General features: G+C 29.1%; 1 long non-coding RNA gene and 1 other non-coding gene across 3 annotated transcripts; one reads left to right on the top strand and one right to left on the bottom strand.

The window, feature by feature from the left end:
• Positions 1–5,134: 5,134 nt before the first annotated feature.
• LOC136078187 (uncharacterized) lies at positions 5,135–12,972 on the bottom strand. Of its 2 annotated transcripts, XR_010637596.1 has the most exons (3): positions 9,957–12,972; positions 9,444–9,528; positions 5,135–5,798 (listed from the first exon to the last, which is right to left on the bottom strand). It is a non-coding gene; the product is annotated as an uncharacterized LOC136078187 (long non-coding RNA). The 2 variants fall into 2 exon arrangements; XR_010637595.1 differs by having other exon boundaries at positions 9,444–12,972.
• Positions 12,973–19,298: 6,326 nt separating this feature from the next.
• On the top strand, positions 19,299–19,371 carry trnav-aac (transfer RNA valine (anticodon AAC)). The gene has a single exon. It is a non-coding gene; the product is annotated as a tRNA-Val (tRNA).
• Positions 19,372–27,486: the final 8,115 nt, after the last annotated feature.

The raw sequence follows: 27,486 nt of genomic DNA, 5'->3' as shown, positions 1-27,486 counted from the left end.
TTATTCTTTCACATTTACTTTATACATTTTTTTACTTTAAACTATTTAAAATTTTATATATGCTTTAACAATTATCACATTAGAGTTCCTGTTAAAATATTATATTATTAAGTTAATTTTATATTACCGGAAATACTAAAACTGTTGAGCTTTTTCAAACATGTTGTACTTATCAAATAAATAATCTCGAATAAATCATTCTTTAATATTGACAATAAACATTTTAACAAAGTTCTAAATAGTATATGATGTCAAAACCATGATTTTAAAACTATATTTAATATTTATGATTTAAAAACAATATTAAAACAAGTTCTACAAGTAAAAAACTCGGGGAAAATAAGGTTTTTATGAGTTCATTAACATTTGTATTTCTTTAACATTTTCTAATACCACAGGAGACCGCAGTAATCCTTTTATATTCTAAAAGTAGAAATATTAATTAACTGGAAAAAATATGTATATTCGTGGAATTCGAAACATTTTTTTAGCTGATATATAAACCAAAAAAATACAATTATTTGCTACTTTTTTTAGAGAAATCTTTAAATTTAAACAAAAAATCTCAACTTTTTTTTAGTTTTTTTTAGTATATTTAAAATATGTAGAGTCAAAAGATTATCTTAAAAATAAATATACACTTTTATTTCAATTTCAAATTTTCTATTTTAGTTAAATAAAAGTCTCATATTTTTCAGATTTCTTTAAAAATAATATCAATTTTTTTTCACTTCTTTTAAACTTTAAAATAAAAGTTTTATGAAAAAATCATTTTTTTTATTGAAATAAAAAATCGTTGTAATTTAATATTATACTTAATTTATAAAAAGGTTGTGGGGGTTTATTGCCATTTTGTTGTTGTTTTGAGTCACTGTGCGACGGTTTAACGAGCTTTTTACACGTCATTTTTTTATTTTTTACAAAAAATAAAAAAATTGGATTTACGGAGAGAATCTTACTGATGGGTCGGAAAAATTCACTTGAATTGTGGAGGTTTTCGAATTATAGAGATTCGAATTGCTGGAAGTTAAAACGTAAGAGTTTCGTAAGCGCATTTCGTGGTGACTTTGTATCTAATCGAATTATGGAGGTTTTCGAATTAAGGAGATTCGAATTAGAGAGACTAAACCGAATATTTTTCTTTTATTATCATACTTTTATAATTATACTTTTTTATTTTTTTTCAGTGATTTAATCATGTGTCAGGCAAATAAAACATGCCCGTAATAAAACTACAGCGCGTATAAGTTTAAGAATATGGAAAGTTCAACCTTTTAATACTTTATTTATTCATAGTTTATAGACTTAACTGGTTTGGAAACTCCGTAAAATCTATTGTTTAACCTTTTGACACAAAAATAGAGCGTAAGTGAAGCGTGACCATGCACACATACTTTTAACGGTATTAATTACTAAGTAATATCGTAAACAGATCAATCATTTATTTCACAGATTATCTGTAGTGATTGTTTATAAGTGAATTTTTTTGTTTATCAAAACATTGATCAATGTTTATAAAAATAATATTGCCAGGAGATAATTGCATTATAACGAACTGTGGAACATCAAGAACATATGGTTTTTGAAGTGCTATTAAGCCAGAAAAGCTACCATTCACAGATCGTGCTGCTTATTTTCATGTTTTTATCTTCAAGTATGCATACCTGTTACCTAATATTATTATTGTAAAAGGTATTAAATATTATTATTTTAATATTTAATATACTTTTCATTAAAATTAATCACATTTACCTCACAAGATTTCAAATTGCAATTTTGAACAATCTAAGATGTACTATTTAGCTACCAAATTTTCTATCGCTTTCAGAGGTCCTTAATTATAAACACTTTATTAATCAACGAACTGAAAAACTGTTCTCTTTCTTTATTTAAACAAAAACTTATTAATAATGGTAACGAATTAAATTCTTTTTAGGTTGTTTTTTTTGCTTTTTACTTTTATGAATATTATTTTTATTTTTCTATTTTTAACTACTATCTTATTAATTTATCTCTAAATTACCTTTAAGTTTTTCACATCAGACTCATGAAGGCTTGACAATGACATGTAACTCAATTGTGGAAGTTATAAAGTTTTTGTCAGCAGAGGGCATGTCTTATGTACTTACTAATAGATTTTGTCAAGACGCAATAGAGGAATATTTCAGTGCTCAAAGAAAAATAGGGCGCCATTCAGATAACCCTGATGCTAAACAGTTTGGATACAATGCTAATGCAACTCACAGCTTTCAAGAATAACCCTGAATATTCATCTATATCTTGATCATACAATGTTTTTTTTGTCAATGAATCTATGTCTATGGTTTTAGTTAATTCTGAATCTTCTGTATATAAACAAAATGCTTTTTCTGCTATAATTAACATTTGCTCAAACTAAATTGATATACCAATAAGTCCTCCACGGTTAAGAGCATTGATAAGCTTTTGGTCAGCAATATTTTTCGTTTCACACTGTCAGCTTTTTAATATTGACATTGTTGTATATCAGTGTTATTGCTTGTTCGAAATCATTGGATTTTTTTAATTTGTGGATAACGTAGCCTCCAAGATATTGTAATCCATACTTTTCACTTTCACATATGGTTTGACTATTTGATGTCTTTTTATCACTGACACTAGATATATTAGCCCTATAATAAGATGCAATGCTATCTACAAGTTTGCTTAATAATAATGTAGCAGCATCTTCATATTCAGCTTCACAATTAAAATTTGCTTACTATTGATTACTATTTTGCCAAAATAATCAGCATAAAACTCTTTCAAACTTTTTAGAGAAATATTACTGCAACTTTCAATTATTCTATCAAAGTGAATCTTGTCTTTTATCTGTTCAATCTGAAGTTTTTTAATAACTTCAATCATATTATCACCATAAATTGAGCTTACTGTAATCTTGCAAGACACTTTTTTTAGTAGTGAGAACAAAATCTCGGTGTTAATATTTTCATTATTAGCTGGCTCATTAACGATAACATTATTGGGGTGCTTTTTAGAGATATGCAATTAGCCCACTTTTAATTCTACAAATTTTGACTCATACATTACATGGGAAGGATCCAGGGCTGAGCTTAAAACAATTTTAAAAACAAAATCAATCAATCATCCAATCAATTATTTTCCAGTTCTATTCCAATCATTTATTTTTCACTTAATTTGATCACTTAGTAAGAAACGTTAAAACAAATGTTTGCTTATGTCATGTGAATGATTTTTATAAAGAAACATTGCTTTTCGTTTTAATCTTACTAGGAAAAGTACTCAGATCTTCGACAATAGCTTCAGCTTTATCTTCAAGTTCAGTATCTTTTTCAAAACTTTCCAATAGCATTATAAGGTCACTATTACAAAAATACTCATCGTCTTCTTTCTCTGAAGCTATTAAATTTTTGTGTTGTGCACGGTCAATGTCACGTGATCACAGCTTTCACCTTAGATTAATTTTTTTTACGCAAAACACCGAGTTTCCAAACCAGTTGAGTCTATAAACTATGATTTATTTAATATTTTAGATAAACGTCTTTTCTTATAAAAACCCTCATTGCAGTAACTTTAAATTTCTTTTATTTGCATACCGCTGCGAATGTGGGTCAACGTGAATCTTCCAATATTTTATTAGAGGCTTATTCTAAAAGCATATTTTATTAGAATGATAAATTATCATTTGTTAAACAAAGTCTTTTTAACTTTAATGCAATTATATGCTGTGATGAGAAAGCCAACTCTGACTATCTTTTCAAACTGATCAAAAAAAAATTGAAAACCTGACTTATTGTTCTAAAGAAAGCTACGACAGCTATATTGATTTCAACCGCCTAATTAATAATGATTTCAACCGCATAATTAATAATTAAGTTTAGATTATGAGAAGAGCAATGTATGAATGACACATGTGCGGTCGTTATCAAATCTCAAAATAGTTTGTGAACTTCACCTTTCTTTCCACTCATTAAACTGGCGCCATTATAGCCCTCGTTTCTTCTCTAAGTTTAAACCTTGCATAGTCAGCCAATTACTTACTCTTTCTGTTAATCCTACTGCAATTGAAGTTTTGACATCAAGAAATCCAAGAAAAGGTTTATTTATGTCGCAATTTTTAGAGTTTAAATCTACCCAAGGTATGACTATAGAAAAATGAACTCAGTTGAAATCAGTTATGATAGCATAGAATGGACAGTTCTTGATTTTTGCGATCAAATGACATTTTACTGCTTCAGATATATCGAAAATAGCTTCATTTTGAATTTTAAGGCAGATTTTGTGGATTGAGATCATAAACGTGTGACTCATTGGTTCGCAAAGTTTTCGCAACGGTCAACTTAATGTTAATGACTCACTCAAGAACAGTTTTTTCAAATATTCGACTGTACTTTCATTGCATTTTCATGATTCTTGTCTAAACGCCGTTCCAAAGAGATTTTACAGGATGGAAGAGGGGGGGGGGGGGGTAACGTATCTTTTTTTTGCTGACTCTTTTATATAAAAAGTTGTTGTGTTTTTACTCTAATAGATCCGATTTTGCCGACTCTAATGTCCAATACTGTCTAATTTAGTAGGGGGGCTATACACCCCCTATGGCCCTGTCTAAACGCCTCTGTCTAAATGGTTTCCATATTTCCATCTGGCATTGACAGATGTATGGATGTGTGACTTTTCATGCTCTCTATTTTTTCATCAATATTGTTCTTATTTACTCTCTATTTATAGTATTTACTCTCTCTTTATAGTATCAATGTTATTTCTTATTTACGCAGGTACCCAGTTAACCATTTCAACTGGGACCCAGGTGGGACCCAACTGGGGAAAATGCTGGGACCCATCTGGGTCCCATTGTGATTTTGTCAGTGGGATCCAACTGGGTCCCATCTGGGATTAGTCTGGGTTTTTGACGGGAAATCCCATATTGAACCCAGATATTTTTTCAATTACCTCGGGTTTTCTCAATTTTTTATAGTTTGTTTTACGCAGATTTTTTTATCTGGAAATGTGACAATATTTTGATAAAAAAGCGTCGCATTTTATATATTAAATTTGCCGTCAGGGCAATAAAATGTGTTAGGCAAAATTAATATTTGGTCTGACATAATTTTTACGAATCAATCAAAAAAACGGATTTGAATTTCATAGTATTTTTAAGCAACAAAAAATTATTATAATACAATGATTAGATGCCAAACTGTTCTATGATAGTAATATTCTGCCACAGTAGTTCTCTCATATCGCCACCATATTCGCATGACAAAATTCTGCTTTAAAGTTTATCGTTTCGTTTCTTTAGTGCTTTCATCCACTTTTACACTAATTTTAAAAATTAGAGATAAACATTTAAATAATATAATATTTATAGCATATATATTTACAAAGTTTAGATAAAAATATTTATTGATAATATTATTTAGAGTGTACAATGCAGCGTGCCATACCATGCCATATCTTGCAAATAACTAACAAACACTAGGCAAACAAAAACACACGTACAAATCACAAGCTCAACAGTATATAAATCGATATACGAGATATAACTAAGATACCCATAGCCAGATTGAAGTAGAGACCCAGGGCAGGACAATTAGTTATTCTCCTAGTTTGTTGTTACAAAAATAACATAAATAAAAAACAAAATAAACATAACATATATAATAAAATACAAAAATAAATATTGGAAAACTGAAGCCTCTATGACACCATGAATAACGGTGTTTCAACTTCTTCAGTTGCCATCATCTTGTTTTAAAGTTTGTTCAGTTTTTCTTTTAACCAGGCATCCTGCAGGGAATCTAAAACCAAGTTATTTTACGGTTAATGTTTGATGGTATTGGTATGATGGAATTAGGTATGACATAAATAGACTTGTAAACAACAATAATACAACATGACTACTATGTTACCATTTAAAATGTAAAAACTTGACTCGAGTTAACATAACGTCAAACCCTTAAATCAGTTGGTGAGGGTTTAATATCTTTTACAAAACTTAAAAAATGCAAAAGTAATCAATATCAATAACATTTTGATTATATCTAATTAAACAATAATCGTTTTAGGCAACATTATTACTTGAAAATAATTATTTTTTATAATTTAAACATATTGAAAAAAATTCAAAACAATTGTAGTTTGACCACAATAAATTTTGTATTAAAATCATTTTCACAATTAAAATTTACAATTATAAACAAGTGTTGAGTATTATATATTAATATATGTAATAGCTATATTCATGATTATTCAAACATAACGTACTTAAATTATCGTGAACAAAAATTCGTTGTTTAATTCCATGTTGTCTTTGAGTTACATTATGTGATTATATATTAAATTTATTTTACAGAAAATTCTAAAAAATATACAACACCCTAATAAATTGGTTTAAAAATCATTTTACAAAGATAACTTTTAAACTTTACTACATTGTGACAATGGCAGCATGTATTGATGACAATACATGCTGCCATTAAACTATTAAAAATTGACTACTGAAATAATATTGCATGAATAACATACACACTTTACCATGTATATATATATATTATTACTAGTAAATATTATTCTACTAATCAACAGATAAATGAAAATAAAAATAAAAACAAACTACCATTGAGTTACCAAATAAAGTTTATGTGAAAAATCCTTCAAATATTCCAAATCATGTCAAACTACTGTATATGTAGTTTTTAAAAAGTTTTTTATCATATATATTCATAAACTTTTAATGAAAATAATGTAAAACAAATTACTCTTGATCTAAAAGTATGTGCTATTATAATACCATTCACATTTCCTAGCAATTCACAGTCCATCTTCTAATCACAGAACTTATCTATTCACAGAAGCCCAGGTCAATAATAGGAAAAACCTGTATATCTTACAAATTCTATATATTTTTAATATACAGAAATAATTTAATTTTTTTATCAAACTCTGTAAACTAATAGTTTAAGATATTAAAGCTTGGGAAAAATAAATCTTTCCTGATCTTTCTGAAACAAAAATATTCAAAATAATGTTGTCAGATTAAGTGTAAACTTACTAGATTTAGATGAACTATTTCATGGGAGATTTTACATAACTTTCATGTGTAAAAAACTAACATTTCTTAATCATAAATCAACACAAACCAACTCTCAAAACAAAACATAGATACTATTGAACCTCTTAAAAAAATTTAATAAAGTTTTATACAATGATAACATTTAAAAAAATGTATTACCAAAAAAATTTGATATCTTTTTTATAACTTTGTAAATAAATATATTATATATGACTATATCATATAATAACACATTGAAAATTGACTTACTATAGCAAGTGCAAATACAAAAACATTCATGATTATTCAAACATCCAGTTTTTGCAATATTTAATATCAAAACTACATTTTCAATTTTATATTGCACTAAAGAAGCATTTTATGATTGTATATTTAATTTATTTCACAATATATTCTAAAAGACATTATAAAACATCTGTGATAATTAATTAAAAAACATATTAAAACCTAAAAACTCAACATTTAGACCTAATTGTTTCTTATCAAATGTCTGAATATTGCTATCAAAATAGAAAATAATTTATATCTTCTGGAAGCTGACATAAACTATATATATATATATATATATATATATATATATATATATATATATATATATATATATATATATATATATATATATATATATATATATATATACATACATATATATATATATATATATATGTATATATATGTATATGTAAATTATGTTAGTGTATTTTACAAATAGAGTGCTCAATGTTCTTAAAGAACAGAGCAATAATAAATTAGTAAAAAACACTTATCTAACTTTTATCTTCGACTTGAAGTTTCACCATTGCTGGATCATCAGGAACTCTTCCTGATGATCCAGCAATGGTGAAACTTCAAGTCGAAGATAAAAGTTAGATAAGTGTTTTTTACTAATTTATATATATATGTATATATATATGTATAAATATGTATATATATATATATATATATATATATATATATATATATATATATATATATATATATATATATATATATATATAAATGTATATATATATATGTATATATATATATATGTATATACATATATATATATATATATATATATATATATATATATATATATATATATATATATATATATAGATCTATAGTTTGTTGGCTGTTGGAAGAGCGGAAGGAAAAAAGTGATTCTTACGCCAACACATACGTCACTTTTAATTACTTTTGACTTTCGTCCAACATTTCCGTGTTGGACGAAAGTAAAAACCATTAATTTAATTACAAATTAATCGTTTTTTAAAAAAACCACAAAAACGCAAATTTAATTGACCAGAATGTTTTTAAAAACATTCTGAATGTTTTTATAACATTTTGAATGTTTTTAACAATATAAACAATGTTTTTATTTTTATTTTTTTTAATAAAATGTTTTCATTTTTATTTTTTTTAATAAAATGTTTTTATTTTTATTTTTTTTACTGTAAATCATGCGCGGAGTGTTGCTACATCGACTATCTTATAGCCTGACTCGCAAGGGAGTGCTGCTACATCGACTGACAAATAGCCTGACTCGCAAGGGAGTGCTGCTACATCGACTGACAAATAGCCTGACTCGCAAGGGAGTGCTGCTACATCGACTGACAAATAGCCTGACCCGCAAGGGAGTGCTGCTACATCGACTGAGGGTTTGGTTGGGGCAGGCAGTCTATCATTATTAAAAAAAAAAATTCCGGTCTTGCATTTTAATTTTTACTTTTTGTCAACAAAATATCGAAAAAACTTTCGGACAACATCTAAGGGTTCTATATATATATATATATATGTATATATATATATATATATATATATATATATATATATATACATATGTATTTGTTAATATCAACATTAACATCACTAATGCAAAAGATTCAATAAACTCTTCACTGCTATCAGAGTCAACTTTGCTTGTGTCGCTTTTATCACCTTTTAAAACATTTATTCTAAATATTTTATAAATTATTTAAAGAAATTAATAAATTATTTGAGTAGACACTGCTGCATATATAAACATATAGCCATATATACATATAAGTATAAATAATTGTATATATAAATATATCATATATATAAAACATATAGTATATATATATAAAGATATGGTAGTATGGTATTGCAGGTTCGTAAGTCTCTAAAGACAGGAATTACCAAAAAGAAGTAGTCTGTTAGGTTAGCAGGTTGACAAGACAACTATTAGTTACAAAAGAACTAACTTTTATTTGGACTACTACTATGTTCTCTCTTTTTAAAATCAAGGAGGCAGGATGGAAACTTTCTGCTTACTTCCTTATTTACTATTTCTAACTGCTATGTTCCTCAAGAATATTTAGTACAGTTTTTGTAGACTACACTAACAAAATATTATGGAACTCACCTTCTTCGTTTTTTGTTATTTTCAACTTCAAGGTTCGAAGTGTCTTTAGCCAATATTGCTTTCTGACAAGCCTCGGGAAGTGAATCTAAAACAACATTATTTTTTTATAATAATGTTTGTCTTGACTTGGAATGATTTTTATAGACTTGTTTCATCAGTTTTAATGTGAAATGACATGATTAAAATTTAAATACTAATAACTTAAAAAAATATTTATATCACAATACAACTTTATTTTTTAACCATATGTATAAGGCATGCAAAATAAAATTTATATAATTATAAAAAAAAAAAAACAGTGACCAGCAGTAGCCAAAATTCATGCAGTATAAGTAGGCCAATTTAACTCTGCCTCTAAACACCGACTTTTGGCCTTAGAAAAACTTCCTGGACTTTTTAGAGGCCAGTAAGACTTGACTAAATGTGCCTGGTACCTGTTTCAGACCTGGGGACCCGGTAATTCTGCAGTACCCGGCACCGGGTATCATGAAAGAAAATTTTAATAACAATTACCTTAAATACTGTAACTATATGTTTAAGTTGTACTTTAAATTGTGTTGAAATATTATTTACAGGATTTCTTTAAGTTTTAACTTTAACCAATAAACTTTTTGATATAAGTCTAAGAGTGTTATGGAGTCAATAACCATTTTTTTGTGTGATTTAATTTTAAAGCTCTTGATGATTTTCGCATTAACGAGGTAAGACGGCAAGTGATTCCAAACATTAACAACCTATTAATTATGCGGTAATGTAAATATGCGGTAATATAAATATGCGGTAATATAATATAATGTAATATAAATATGCGGTAGTGGTGTAGTGGTAAAGCGCTTGCTTCATAAGCGAGAGGTTCCGAGTTCGATCCCCACCACGTCCCTGGTAGTACCGCGCTCAACTTGTTTCTCCGCGCAGCGGCCTTGTTCGTCAAGGTTCGTGTTTCGGAGTTATAGAGTTGAGAGAGGGTTATAACCACTATTAAGTAACCTCCTCGTCTGTAGTGGCCTTCTCGGCCTTGAGGAGGTGAATAACAAACAAAAAACAAAAAAAAAAATTATTATTTAATATTAAGAAACTTGATTTATTAGGCAAACTTAATTAGCGCAAATTAATCTAAATTATTTTGTGAAAATAATGTAACCCTAGAGATTTTTAAAGATTTTATACCACTTTTTTAAATATGGACTCGTTGCTGGGTACCCGGACTCAAACCCAGTTATTTTCTTCTGGGTACCCGGAATGTAATGAAAAAAAAGGTACAGTAGAATGCAATAAATAAGAATATATAAAAAAAGCAATTAAAGAAATATCATAAAATTTTATTAAAGTTAATATAGATGCATCTGAGGAATAATTACAAATCCATTTTAAATGGTAATTTTACATATTTACAATCTAAATTTGTAATCAAGAATATTTTATTAAAACAGGATACCTTCTCTGCAAAAAAAATTGAAGGCAAGTCAGAGTTCATTGGATTTGTAAAAAATGGTTGTAAAAGTTCATATATTTTTGAAAAACAATGTAGGCTTCATTGCATTCGCTATTTGGAACTTGTAAAAAATTTCTTATAACACCAACTTTTATGTTTACTTTAAAACAATCATTAATCAAAGCAAAAAACTTAGCACTATTAAACTGTTTATATTGCAAACAGTGACGATATGGTATGGGAACTGACCTTAATTAGTGGGATTCAAATGCCCTTCAAAAATATTTCTCACAATTTGAAAGCACAAAAACTGAGGTCGTCGCACAAGCTTTTTTAATCTTCTACTTTTAACATAACCAAGATAATTTTCACAAAGTGATGGACTCAAAAGAGTACGTATAGCAACAGATAAATCCAAGAAGTTTAAATAAACATAATTTGGCAAGGTACCTTTTAAAATTACCGGACCAGTATATAACAGAAACTGGCATAATTCAGTAGCTTTCCAGCATTTAAATTCCAATATTGAGCGAGGTTTGCGTAAAAATTCTTTTGATAAATGATGTTTAAATAAAACTAGTTTTTCAGAAAAGGTTGTTAATGATGTTTTTGATAAACTTTGATTTTTTTTTACTCCCATGCACCCATTGATTAATCACTCTTTTAACTACTCCTAAGAATACTAAATTCATGTAATCAAGTGGAAAAGATAAAAACATTCCAAATGATAAATCTAAAAATCAATCTAAATATCAATTTATCAATGTGATGCTTTTTATCTGCTTGCATATGAAAACTTTTGTGAGTTCTAAGTGGAGCTGACAAATTAGGAAGAATAATTTTTCCAAACCATTGACCTTTTTGTAAACATCACTCACAGCTATGATATGCAGTATGAGATTTCATACCTTTAAAAATGCTCTTGCAGGGGCATCGCATATTACTGCATCTAGTTTTACGATAAAGTTATGACATTTATGATCCTCAAATGGTGACTTTTCTAGATATTTCCATTCTGCAACAAAGTCTTTCAAATAGTCAGTTATTGGATTAGGTTTACTGTTACTGCAAATATTTTCAAAGAAAACGTGATAAATATTTTATTAGTACAAACAAATAAAGTTAAACGGAAAAACACCTAATAATTTTTGTTATTACTTACTATTATTTACAAATAATTTACAATATAATTTAAACATTTTTTCATATAAAACCTTATATTATAACTTATAATATCAGTTACAGTATTTATAATATAAGTAATATATTATAAATTATATAGCTTAAAGAAAAACGTAAAACATTTATGTATTTGTAAGTATAACATGTAAAGTTTAGATATGACAGTGTTACTTAGTAAAACCTTACTATATTTTGTAAAGTGACATTGAGATTTGCTTGAAAAAGATAATTAAAAAGGAAACACACTAACATTAGTTTATTTTGTTTTCGTAACTTAGTGACTAAGCCATAACTGTAAGTCAACCATATAAACTAATTTGAAAAATTTTCAACATTTGTCTATCACATAAAAAAACATTTTACAAGTCTGTAAAAAAGTAAACGTTGACATACTCTTGAAATTATTCATGGCTATGAAATTTACAGCATTTAAGAAGTTTAAGAGTATGCCACGTTTTTTTTTTCTTCATATTTACACTTTTAATATAAATTTAAAACTGATATGTTACATATCAGTTTTAAATTTATTTACATATTATGTAAATATTTTTTTTTACAAAAATACAATAAAAAAACCAAATGAAGTTCCTGTGTATATTTACTCCAAATTCTTACTGCATATGACATTTTAAAAGAATCTTGTAATTTTATTTCAACAAAACTTTTTAATAAAAACGATGCCAAAAAAACAGTTTTGATCAGAAAATAAACGCTTCCATCAATTCAAACCAGCCGCAAACCATTTACGGAAGCCCATGCCGATCCCAGTAAAAACCCAGATTTTATTTGCGGCATTACTTTCACACCATATGGGACCCATCTGGCACCCAGAACAAATCCCAGCCCGAACCCAATCCCAGTAATCCCAGCTCAATCCCAGTCAATCCCAGCTGGGACCCAGTTGGGCTGGTTAACTGGGTATGATTGTATCAACATTTTCCTTTACAAATAGTGATTCAAAGTCAGAAAGAAAAACATTGTGTTAAGCTAATTGACTTTATTGATTAGGTGGATCTGGAGTTTGTGAGAAAAATTGGTCAAATCGTTTGCATTTTGCAATAGCGACTTTAGGTTTTTTTTTTTTTCCGTTTTGTAACGTCTGATGGATATAATTTTCTCATTTAAAATACAAAGAGGAAAAGTTCTTAAAGCATTTAAAAGAGAGTTTAATGAACGAGTACAACCACGGCTTATGCAATACAAACTTTACTAGATATAATTTACCACAAAGCATCATTCTGCCTAAATTATTAAATTAAATTATTTACTCAATGTAAATTCACTATCGAAACATTTTTTCCAATGAATTACTTTAAAAAAAAAAAAAAAATTTAAAGAATCAAAAAACAATTTGTTATTATATTTTACATGTAATGTACAATGTAATGAACTTTGTAAATAAAATTATTAAAAGTTTTTATGTTTTTATACACTAACTTTTTTAATAAACTGTTCATATTTTGAATAAAAGTTTTATTTAAAATTCGAACAGATTTGTTATAAAACAAGCAATGCAATTGCAATTGTAATTAAATCAATTCATTTTTGGTTTTGTTTATTTGTTAAAGCTCCTCCGTAAGTGTTTTGTCAGGTCAAGTAAAATTTTCCCTTTAAAATATCTAGGGGCCCCTGGCATTTGTCTAACCTGTCCATATGGTTATTACGCTACTGCTTGCGACCCCAATATTTCGTTAAACGATGCCAAATTTGGGGTCGCGATCCGTAGTTTAAGAGCCTTTGATCTAATCTATTTTACAAATTTACAAATACATTAATAAGTTATTAATGATATATTAGTTATATAATTTATCATATATATTAATTAGTTGTAACTAATTAATAGTATAATTATGCACATTCTAACATCCAGTGCATTATCTATCCGCTTTCTTTATACTGTCTTTCTAACTCAACTTTTTCTGTTTTTCGCTTTATAATACTTTGTTCTTCTTAAACTTACTCTTGGTCCGTCAAAGCTGGGTATGATTCTCTTTAGTAAGCTGAACGCATCTTCACGGGCCTTGGAATGTGGTCTCTATATAGCAATTAGCCGGAGGACCTCAATACCATCTAAACTATTTTTAGTGAAGTTAAAATAAATGCAAGTATACAAAATACGTAGTTTGCAATAAGAAAAAATCCATCATAAAAAATTTAGAAAGTTTTTATTACAAATTATCATTAAAAAATAAAAAGTTTGTCGAATAACGAATTAAAGTTTCATTGTTGGGGAATTATAGTTTGTTTGAAGTGAAGTAAGTAAAGTTCTTCATAATTTTGTTATTGTTGACAAATACAATATGTACTACACGTTAATATAAAAACAATAATATTATAAATCAAATACATTCATTAGAATAAAATAGAAAATAAAAGTTTGCTTCACGACAACAATCAGTTTAATAAAAACGATTCAAAATCAAGATAAAACCAAATCGATAAAAAGAAAAAAAATATTTTTGAGGCAACTTAAAAATTCTTAACATAACTTTATAAAAATTTTATATTTACCTTGTAAATATGATTACAGCGGGTGAATTATAAAAGGCTAAATAAAATACAATAACAAAAACTAAATTACCAGTGCAAGTAAAATTTTATTCGAAATAAAAATATCTTACGGATTACCGTCTTAACGAATGTCCAAAAATTGTCAAACCTTAACCTAAAAATTATCAAACCGTAAACTAAATATAAATAATTATTATAGTCTGTTATTTATTTAATGCCAAACAATCTCATAACATTTAAAAATAAACTGTATGAAACTTTCATTTAAAAAAAAAAAATTATAGAGTAAAACCGGGTCAAACCGCACACTTATCAATAAAAATTAAATAACTTTTTTTTTTAATTTCTTTTTCATTTTTTTTTTTTTTTGTTATTAGATAGGTAATAAAAAACTACATAAGATAATATAGATATATATTAAAAAGATTATAATGAAGTTATTGGAAATATTAAATTTAAAAAAAAAAAATTGTGCGGTTTTAGGCGACATTCTGATAAAACCGCACACTTGAGAAAACACTGAATTTTTTAAATTTTGACTTTTTTTTATTACTTTTTTTTAACACAATTTATATTTAAGAAACTATATTAAAGTTTTTACATTTTTTGCAACAAAAAAATTTAGTTCCAACAACATTTTCTTTGGTAAACATGTTTCTTTGCACAACCGTTCCCGACACATCGAATTCTCGCATTGCAACATTTCTGTGTGTACTGTACTGTAACTGTACTGTACTGTTCTGTAACTGTACGCTACACTTTTTACATTTTGCAACTTTTAATCGTTTGGCTCCTTTTACTTGTACTTCATTATTGTTTTGCTGAGGTTACTCAACATTTTTATGCTCAGGCATTTGAGTACTTGGCATAGAGAGTCTACGCTTTGCGTTAAATTTAGCAACTTTCACGGCTTTCTTTGCTGCTTTTTTTTTGGTAATATATTTTCCGCCAAGTTTTGATATGTTACACTGCTTCGGTTTCTTAACATGCGATTGATTTCTGGCTTGAAAAAACTGCTTCAACTCTATCTTGATACTGTTTTTGCAACGCTCAACAGTTTATCTAAATTTTTACATTTTGAGTTACTTTGTAAGAATTTCTTTCCAAGCTTGTTTGATATGAAAAAAGACACCTCCATCCAATGGTTGTAGAATATGTGAAGAATGCTCTGGTAGACAAATAAAGATTATATTGTGTTTTTTGCACAGCAATACCGCTTCCAAAGTTATGTGAGTTGTATGCCTATATGATACTAAAATATGATTACCACCAATTTTCTCAGTTTTGGGTATAAATACTTCTTTTAGTCATTCAATATTGAATATTTGGTGCCAGCTGGACCATCTCTTGCCTAGTCAGGACGAATTTTCTTTTGGCTTTGTATATCACAAATGGTGGTGCAAAATGTCCATTAGCGTTGCAGCAATTGTTTACAGTAAAATGAATTTTTTACATTGTGTTTGCAATATGCCGCCTTTGTGGTCAAACATTGTTTTAAATCTTTCGATGTTCCTTTTTGTCTTAATTTTAGCAATTCTATTACTTCCAGGGACTCTCTGGTGCCCATAATTATTTTCAGTGCATTGAGTAATGGCATAGATGGTGTTAATTGAAATTTTTTTAGCAAGAAAGTGATCAACTGTTACTTTTCCCTTAAGATCGATTTTTCGAATAGAAGCTATACAAACGTTTTGAACGGGCTTTTTGTTTTTCTTTCTAACAAAAAATGATTTAAATTAAAATAAAACAAGTTTTGTAGAAAGTTAAAAATGCTACAAACTACGTAAGATTGCAACCATAATTATTAAAAAGTATGTTATATAACTTTGTCTTCGAAGTCATTACCGTTTTTTAGTTATAACTCGTTGTATTTTAATAAGTTCTTACAATAAGATTAGACTTTTTTAATTATATATAACATTTGTGGTTTGATTTATATTTTCAATTTATGTCACAATTTATTGTAATTTTTTAGTCTTGTTTATGTATTGATGTAAAAAACTCCTGATGATAAAATCATTATGATCTTCTTTCAGAAGCCTTGTTTGTTTGTTTTTGTAAACAACAACAAAAATGATATATATATATATATATATATATATATATATATATATATATATATATATATATATATATATATATATATATATATATATATATATATATATATATATATTTATATTATAAATAGCGCCGCAATCCCTGTGACCAACAAGCTACTGGCTGGCTAAGTTGCTTTAAGGTTAACTTACATGATTCTGGTATGAGGTACGAAATATATATGGGTAATTACTAATTTACTCTAATTATGACTAATATATGAGTAATATAATTTTTGGAAAATGATATTATATCATATTCCAAATCAAGTATATTTCAGTTCAAAATAGTTTAATATTAAATACAAATATACATTGACATAAGTCTTATTGGTTTTATATGATCACAGAAAGCATTCTTGAATCATCATTTTTTCCTCACTAAGGACATTGTTCACATCTACTTTACACCCTTTTGTGGTATTTCAAGTTTTCCTCATGTTTTCCAATGTTCCACATTGCAAAAGTCTTTTTTTACTGGCTTTTTTATTTTTATTGGATGCGTTTTTATTATAAGTCTAAAGTAAATTTCATGGGTATTTATTTACAATAATATCTGGCTTGCCCTACAACTTTTTCCCAATTTAGGTTTTTTACAATGGTGAACCCATGTAGAATACATACTAGGTCATTGGCATCACTTCTGGAACAATTGCTGTAGTGGAAAAAAGCTCGTTCTAGTGGATTGTGATAATAACATTCTTTTAAAATATATATCTATTTTTTAAAAGAGTTTGTTAACCACTTTCAATAAGAATAGGCTGAGATTCATTTAAAATATTCCTTTACAATTTTCCTAGTTCCTTTTTCTTTTACAAGAGTAACAGACATACCAAAATTAATGGGATTAGATTAGTCCAGATTACTTGGCTTTTTAAATTTTTATTTTTAAGGGGACACCAAAAGAAACAAATATACTTTGTTCCCTATAGTTTGAAGATCAGAAAACTAATGGCGATAGTTGTGATTTCTAGAACCATGAAGTCCAAATTTACCCTCTACATATACAAAATGTAAATGTAGAGTGTAAATTTTAAATTTTTTTTTGAAAAAACCCGGATATATCAAGCAGAGACTCAACAGTATCTTTGATAACACTGTTCATGGGAGATGAAGTTTTTTTGATTGTGTAGCTCCCTCCTCTATTATATCAATTATGGATGATGATGATGGTGCTGCTGCAGGTGGATTCGCAGTCAGTTTTATCCCAAATTCCTTTCTTCAAGTTTCCAAATTGAACACAAGTTTCCAATTTGACTACACATTTTTGTTTATTTATCCAATTCAACTACAAGTTTATTTTGTTTCAACTTTGAAGATTTTTGTATATGTCTTTCAACTTGCTTCAAAATTTTCTTGATGTTTTCTTTTTTATCTTTTAAAGTTAGATTATATCTCAATTTAATTGTTTTTAAGAATTAGCTTTGATTTTTCTAATGAACTTAATTCGATGTTCAAAGTTAGTAAAGATACCTGAAATTCTCCTTTTTTTGTCAATAACATTTTGACACAAGTTATCAAAGGTATTCTTGGATTGTCAGCAAAAAGTGAATTTATAATCACGCAACCTCGAATATCAACACGTACGAACAATTTAAGTTCGAATTTAAATTACTCAATTTCCGGGGATAACCGGACTGTGGAATTTTTATACATAAAAATAGAAATTTTATATTATATGAAACAATAGAGTTTGTTTGTGGCCTCCTGCGGCCTTTTTTTCCCTTCACTTTGTTTTTAATCAAAAAATATATTTTCACATAATTTAGAATTTTTTTAGGTCCAAACAAACATACACAAAATATATGTTTAAACTTCAATTTTTATTTAATTAATTCACAATTTCAATATCATTTTCAGATCAGGGCAGAAAACTTTTTTTAAATTCATGGGGTAGTTTTTATTATACACCACTTCAAAGTTGTTGTTAAAAAACAGTATCGGTGCAATTTTAAGATAAATATTTCACTTTTTTCTTTAATTTCAAACTGTTAAAACAACAGAATGGTTCGATGAATTTCAAAAAATTTTTTTGCAATAAACTACATATTTTCTACACAATATAAATTTACTACTTAAAGTTAAAAAATAAAATGTCCAAAAAACGAATTTTTTCATGCTCTAGGCACACTGTGCGTCGGTGAAAAGTCATTACCTTTAAAAAAAATGCGATTTTGGGGTTTTAATGCTTTTGAACTGTTATTTATCACATGCATCTTCTGTTAAAACCTTGTAAATCAAATATTAATAGAAATAATTTTCGACACAAAATTCGCAAATCAAATTTATGAAGGCTGTATTCTCATTATCGTTTATCTCATTATCTTCATTATCTCACATGCATTATATCTTTATGTATATGAGATAATGTATATGAGATAAAAATTTAGTTAATTTAAATTTTGTTTGAAAAAGGGTAAAAATAGTAATGCGAGAATCTCCTTTTCTTCTCTTTCTTCTTTCCAAATTAAACCTTTTGTTTTTGTTGTAGTTATACCTTTATCTTTACATATTTATAAAAGTTTTTTTTACTTTTCCGTAAATTATATTACAATATTGTTACACATACCCCATATGAATTTATTTAAAATAAATTATAATATATATTATAATATCTGCGATAACTGACACAGTTCCATAGTGTAGTGGTTATCACGTTCGCCTAACACGCGAAAGGTCCCCGGTTCAAGCCCGGGTGGAACTAATTTTATTTATCACTATAACTATTTTGTTTATTATTATAAATACACTTCTAATTACTATCATTATTATTATTATTATTATTATTATTATTATTATTATTGTTATTATTATTATTATAACTATTATTACAGTAAAGTAGTAAAAATTTTAAAATTAAATTTGGAAGCTAAATGATGCAAAAATAAAAAAATAAAAACGATTGAGAAATGTTCATGCGAAAGTCCCTAATCTAAAAACCCTAATTAAGGATATTATTCTTGGTTAATTTTTCTCAAATTTTTTTTGTTTATTTAAAATATTTATAGAATATTTGAATATTTACTATTTTAATTTATGGTAAAACTTTAAGTTTAAAAAATATGATTAATTATATACAGAGCCGGAACCAGCTTTTTTTGGTCTTTGAGATAGTCTTCCAGACATGGAGCAAACGCTAAACATTTATATGTTTATACTTATGTCGAATATGGATGCTTTGCAAAAAATTGCGATGATTGTAGGCTGGGAACAAGAAAGCCCCAAATTTTGTGCCTCTCCCATGCCCCAAACGTGAGCGCAACAAGTTGATGAAATATTTTTTGTACTGTTCTCAACTAGACTTATATTCATCGATAAATTTTAAGTTTCCATAGTATTATCTTTCAGCGATCAAAAATAATGACCATATAAAATTTATAACCCCTCAAATTGAGGGGGGTTTAAACTTTATAAGGTCATAATTTTTGAAAGCTAAAATATTTTACTATGAAATTTAAAATTTATCGATGAATATTAGTCTAATTAAAAACAGTACAAAAAATATTTCATCAACTTGTTGCTCTCACGTTTGGGGCAGGGGAGAGACATAAAATTTGGGGCTTTTTTGTTCCCAGCCTCCAATCATCGCAATTTTTTGCAAAGCATCCTTATTTGACATAAGTATAAACATATAAATGTTTGGAATTTTCTCCATGTCTGGAAGTTAGTTATCTCGAAGATTAAAAAAGCTGGTTCCGGCTCTGATATATAATATATACTTAAGATTTTTAGTTTAAAAAATACAACCTCGACCTAATCCATATGTTTTAAAAAACATATGAATCATCGTATGTTTATATTGTGTGTATGTTTATAAGCATGTCAAAATTTAGCAATAATAAGAAATAAATGACATAAATTCCGTATAAAAGTTATCTATACTTTATTATAAACAGTTTGGCGGTTAACTTACGCAAAAATGTTGTATAAAATTCAAATTTAAAAGTCAAAAAAAGTAAAGAAGTGATTAAGATAAATCTTTACATTATTTTACATTTTGTTGTTGTTTGAACAATTTTAAACACAACAGATTTTTATCATTTTTATTATCAATTCTTAACAACTTCTTGGTTTTTTTATATCCACTTCTTTGCATAATTTCTTAATGCTTTAATAAGCACTTCTTCACGTGGTACAATCTTTCTTAATGCTTTAATAACCACTTCTTCACGTAGTACAATCTTTCTTAATGCTTTAATAACCACTTCTTCACGTGGTACAATCTTTCTTAATGCTTTAATAACCACTTCTTCACGTGGTACAATCTTTCTTAACTCTTTTATGACCACTTTTTTACATGATACAATCTTTCTAGCTCTCATATAGCTAATCTTGCCACTTTCTCGCATGACCTCACTGAACAACAGCCTTTTGCAAATCAATTTTTAATTCCAAAAAAAAAGAAACTATGCAGTAATGCTGCATGACATAAATATTAGTACATATTTCTTCACTGGAATAAAAATTATATTTTTTTTGGCACGTCTTTATGTTTAAAATATTTATAGAATATTTGAATATTTACTATATTAAATTTATGGTAAAATTTTAAGTTTAAAAAACTCATGATTAAAAAATTCGTGTTTAAAATTCATGTTTAAAATTCATGATTAAAATTCATGTTTAAAAAATTCATGTTTAAAAAATTCATGTTTAAAAATTCATGTTTAAATGTTTAAAATATCATGTTTAAAATATGTTTAAAATATCATGTTTAAAAATTCATGTTTAAAAAATTCATGTTTAAAAAATTCATGTTTAAAAAATTCATGATTAAGTTTAAAAAATTCATGATAAATTCTTATAACATTTTTAATTATCAAAAGTTCTTTCAGGATTTTCTATTATTTTTCGCAATGTTATCACCAGATTCAACATGACTGCCGATCCGATTGTTTTTATTTGACGTCAGAGCGGCTTAATAGATACACGCATGTTCATTAATTTAAAAATATCTGCACCACAAGTACTTATGTACCTTTTTTTATGCCTTAAATTTGTATATATTATCTGTAGCACATTACGTGGTACTAAGTAACTAATGAAAGTTAATTAAAAAATTAATCTCGTAGAAACGTAAATTAAAAACGTAAATTAAAAACGGAAAAAAATACAAAAAACTAACAGTTCTATTTGTGTTAATAAGGTATGCACCACTAAGATAGGCATCAATCAAAATGGCGAAAAGTTATGCTGGTGCTCTTGGTTCCGTTATCACATCTGCTCATATCAATAGTAATCTTGGAATTTTCAACACTAAATTCGAAATCGACAATGCGAACGTTCTAATTTGTAGGTATGGGGATCTTAACGTTTCCGTTAGTGATTTTCTTGCTAGCTTGGCTGAAAAGAAGCTACTTAGTAATGTGTGGGGAGTCACTAGACATTATTCCAACAAGTTGTTCGAGTTTGCAGTTACAAACAACTCGTCTTTGACATCCTTTTTAGAAGCTGAAATTGAAATTAAAGGTATGGTTTTAAACTTCCAGCAAAAGTTCGTACGAAAAGTTCACGTCCTGGTTCAGAACATTCCAATAGGAACTCTTAGGAATGGCTGCCAAAGCGCCATTATCCTGCTTGGCAAACATCTAGCTGCTGGACGTGGAGAGTTTGACTCTTTCTACCTACAGAAATGCAAGGTCCTAGGAGAGGACATTTTCACTGGAAACGTCATAATAATTATCAAGAACTGGCACAACCCCACTCTAAATCCACTACCCCGCTACCAAAAAGTTGATGGTCTTAATTTACGTTATAAACATCCTGGCCAGCCCGAACCCAACCCTAAAGTAACAAACCAAACCGATCCACCCACCAATTCTTTACAACCAACTACACCGCAGATCGACAACGAATTTGTAGAAATTAAAGTAAACAACGCCAGTATCGAGAACGATGTAGATACTAATCCTGAAAAAGAAATCATCAAGGAAAAAGAAAATGGTGTTAAAACCAAAAAGGCACGTTCCACCCAACCAACGAGAAAACGTTTGGGGCAGTTGGAACGCGGCACCCCCAAAAAACTGATAAACAACGCGGAGTTAAAAGTGTCTCTAGAAGAAGTTTGTTTTTTAGAAGAAAATGAGAAAATGTCTTACGAAGATGATATTGACTTGCTAGTTATAGACGAACAATATGATAGCCAAACATGTGCGGAAAAGAAATCGTAAGTTTATTTCTCTCTCATATGTTTTCTTTTTATCTCACTTTTTAGTTTTTTTCTCAAATCAGACTATTATTTCGACTTTTTTTTGTTCTAAACTATTATTTCTTTTTCTTTCTACAAAAATTCTTTTTTTACGTTCTATTTTAAACTTCATTAATTATGCATGTCACGTTTTTAAAAAAGCGCTTAAGCTGTCGTAATTCGTATTGTTGTAGTTCGCGCTTTTTTGTGGAATGTTATGGTCCAGTGAATCCTATTGTTCGTATTACGTCAGTTCAAACGAAAACTCGTGCTATAAGGTTAAGGTTTTTATGTTTGTGTTTTTTATGTCAGGTTGTAAAATTATTATATTCATGTTTAAGGTACACGAGTTTTCAAATTAGGAAACCTGATCCTCTCCATCATGGCAATTAATATTTTAACGTGCAACATAAATGGTCTAAACGATCAAGAAAAACGCAATAATTTTTTTGGGTTTCTAAAAAAATCCACCTTCGATCTTATCCTCCTTCAGGAAACAAAATCCGGACCGTCCACTATTAAACAGTGGAGTGACGAATGGACTGGCGAGTCTATTTGGAACTCAGGTCCGAGTCATAACTGTTGTGGGGTGGCGATACTCTCCAAATCCAATGTGTCCTTGCACGAACTAAAATGGGACAACAACGGAAGAATATTAAATGTCATGATAAAAATTGATGAACACGAAATGCAGGTGCTGAATATTTACGCGCCCAATGTGCCGAGAGAAAGGCGCCTCTTTTTTGGCGACCTTGGAGATTTCTTGCAGGACACAGGACTACCCGTCCTGATGGCCGGGGATTTCAACATGGTCGAAAGCCTGCCTCTTGACACAGAGGGCACAAACAACGCTAAATATCACACCTACGGCATTGCTGAACTCGGGGTCCTCCAAGGTAAGTATAACCTCGTAGATGTTTATCGTTACAAATTTCCCAACTAAAGAGAATTCACATGGCGCAATCAGACGGTCAAATGTAGACTCGACAGATTCTACTGCCCTGATAAAGTCGCCAAAAAAACAACATACAACAAAATTCTCACCAACCCTTTTTCCGACCACGAGTTCGTGTCAACAACTGTCAATTTTAGTAAAACCAGGAGAGGACCAGGATACTGGAAATTAAACTGCTCCCTTTTGGAAATAGAGGTACATAGGCAAAAAATTGAGCTCTTAATTCGAGATTGGCAAACAAGAAAACGGTCCTATACGTCAATTTTAAAATGGTGGGACGACTGCAAACTTTTTGTTAGGGCTGAATTACAACACATATCGATACAGGAAAGTGCGAAAAACAAAAAAAATATCAAAAGGATTGAAAACGAAATCCAACGGGAGCGACAAAACGCTAACCCGAATTTAGATAGCATCAAAGAAAAACGCGATGCTCTTTTCTTGCTCCAGTTTCCCGGAGCGTTTATTCGCACGAAACAAAAACTAATCGAAGAAGGAGAAAAACCTTCAAAATTTTTGTATAATTTGGAAAAAGTTCAACAGCGGAACAAGTCAATTACCGAAATTCGCAAGAATGACGGCACATTGACGAGTGAACCTGGTGAAATACTAAACTCCCTAGTTTCATATTACAAAAACATTTACACCAAAACTAGTTTATGCAAAGACAGCCAAAACTATGTCTTGTCACACATCACTAAACGTTTAAGTGATGATGAAAATCAATTTTTAAACACCCGCCTGTCCGTCGCCGAACTAAAAGAAGCCCTTTTTAAGTTTGAAAACGGAAAATCTCCGGGCTTTGACGGACTTCCAGCTGAATTTTATAAAACCTTTTGGCACATTTTAGAAAAAGATTTTGAAGAACTTGCCTACGAAATACTTTTCGTAGAAAAAAACACCAGCCACTCTATGAAAAAATCTATTATTTCACTGATCCCCAAACAAAGAGATCTTACCGAATGCAAAAACTGGAGGCCCATATCCCTAATCGGCGCTGATTACAAAATAATCACAAAAGCGCTGGCCCTAAGACTTGCAAAAGTAATGGGGAAAATTATAGAACCAAATCAAACTTGCGGAATCCCAGGTAGAACAATATTCTCAAATTTACATTTAGTCCGTGATCTTATAGATTACGCGCAATTTAAAAATCTACCCAGTTTCATTTTGTCAATAGACCAAGAAAAGGCGTTTGATAAAGTCGATCGTGCGTTTCTGCTTCAGATTCTCCGAAAATTCAATCTCGGAGAAAATTTTGTATCTTTTGTTAACACCTTATATTCAGAAGTTTCGGCATCTGTTCTGAATTGCGGTTTCCTGTCAGCCTCCTTCCCTACGGAAAGGGGAGTTAGACAGGGCGATCCCCTCTCTCTCTTGCTGTATGTTTTTGTCGCCGAAGCTCTCGCTTTGGTGATCAGAGCAGATGGCAGAATAGAGGGTTTCCCGCTACCAGGTACACCTAAACCCCTTAAAATACAGCAGTACGCAGACGATTCGAACTTTTTTGCCAGGGACGTAAAATCAGTCCGTTGTTTCTTCGAAAAAGTAAAACTGTTTGAAAAAGCAAGTGGTTCAGTGATCAATGCCTCAAAAACCAAGGGTCTCGCCCTTGGGGGTTTTGATCCCAAAATGTACCCGGAATTGGACGGCATAGAGTGGAACAACAACACCGGTTTCAAAATTTTAGGTGTTACTTTTTACACCAGACTGAGCGATACTACCAATTTCAACTGGTTAGTAACTCTAAACAAAATAGAGAAAAAACTCAAGTTTCTGGGACTACGTACTTTGTCACTTAGGGGAAAGACTATGTTGATAAATACGTTAGCAATGTCAAAAGTATGGTTTCTGGCAAACGTGCTGCCCGTTCCCGAATGGGTAATAGAACGTCTGCACAGAGCCATTTTCGAAAATCTGTGGCAAAAGACCAATTACAATCCGGTCAAGAGAGAGACACTTTTCTTACCCGTCAAAAGCGGGGGTCTCGGAATTTTATCACCGAAGGAGCAAAGTCTTGCACTTCGCCTCAAAACACACTTTCAACTGAAAGAATGCGAAGAGGACAAAGCTCACGATTATTACTACTTTTCAAAGTATTGGTTGGCGAGTTCACTTATAAAATTTACGAACCAAAACCTAAGCTGGAACTTTTTAAAGCAGAACAATTTTCCAAAACACTGGGACAACAAAACGTCTCAGTACTACAAAACAAAAATAGAAATATTAGGCAAAAACGGGTCCCTTTTTAACATCCCCCTAAAAACAGCTAAAAATTTTTACTTAGAAGTGGCAAAAAACAAAAAGACAGTCGTACCAGCGGAACTTTTTTGGAACAGTTCAACAAAAACAACGATGCCGTGGACCCAAATTTGGAAAAAAAACTTCACCTCCCACGCATGCGGACCGACTCAAAACATCCTCTTTCGTTTTTTACACAACAGTTTACCATCTGCGGCCTTGCTAGCCAAAAGCACAAGGCAACAGATCGTCAAAAATAACAAATGCAAAACTTGTGGTAAAATCGAGGACAACATGCATATCTTTGCCTACTGCCCTCCTTCTGTTGAAATTTGGGAGTATTTTAAACATGTATATAACTCCTTGACATCCCGAAACAACTTTTCTCCGATAAATTCGATTTTCTCGATTGAAACAGCGAGTTTATTGGAGAAAAACCCCACTTCGCAGCTGCTGTTGACACTCACTCAAACCATCATGAGTGCAATATGGAACAGTAGATGTCACCACATGTTTAGTAACAAAAAAATTGACCCAATGGCAGTGATCAGGGTAATAATCAGGAACATCAGGAATATTATTATCTTAAAATATAATTATCATGTCCGTAGAAACACCGCGGACATTTTCTGTGAGTATTTTTGTATAAAAAATGTTTTCTTTCAAGTAGAGAATGGAAGTCTGAAACTAAACATATGAGCTGAAATAAGACAACGGCTCGTGGTATGTTTAGTAAAGACTTTCTTCCCTCTTGCACTTTTTTTATGTTATACAACAAACTTATTATTATATAAAATTAGCAAATCACTGCCAGACCTTATTATATGAAATATTATTTTAAAACATAAATTTTTTTATCTATAGTGTTCGTAACGAAATGTTTATGTTAAAGTCCTGTAATTCCGTTTTTTTAATTTTTATGGATATAAATCTTTCTTTTACCTTATGAACCTCTCCTTAACCTATTTTGAATCTTCTTTCTTCTTTTTACCTTATCTGAACTCTTGATTTCTTTCCGCACAACGGCAAAAAAATAAAAAACAAAAAAATACAAAAAAATATAAAACCAAAAAACACAAAAAAATATAAAATCAAAAAACACAAAAAAATTAAAAATTAAAAATACAAAAATTATGTAATAAAATTTAAAAAAGAAAAAATGTATATATTTACGCTATATTGTAACAACATATATTGTAAAAACTTAAAAAAATTAGTTAATAATATTAAAAAATAGTATATATTTATTATTTTGTAATAAAAAAAAAAAAAAAAAAAAAATTAAAAACTTATAAATTGTTAAAAACGTATTAATTAAAAACTTAATCTCGAATTAGTTTAAAATTAATACGTACCTGTTGTCATTAGGTCAACCTAATTTCGGCATGTTTTCTACCTAATGCACTATCTAACATCATGTGCAATCCTGTCCGCTT

Source organism: Hydra vulgaris, chromosome 03 (assembly GCF_038396675.1).
Source record: "Hydra vulgaris chromosome 03, alternate assembly HydraT2T_AEP".
NCBI lineage: Eukaryota > Metazoa > Cnidaria > Hydrozoa > Anthoathecata > Hydridae > Hydra > Hydra vulgaris.
This window is presented reverse-complemented; position numbering and strand designations above follow the sequence as displayed.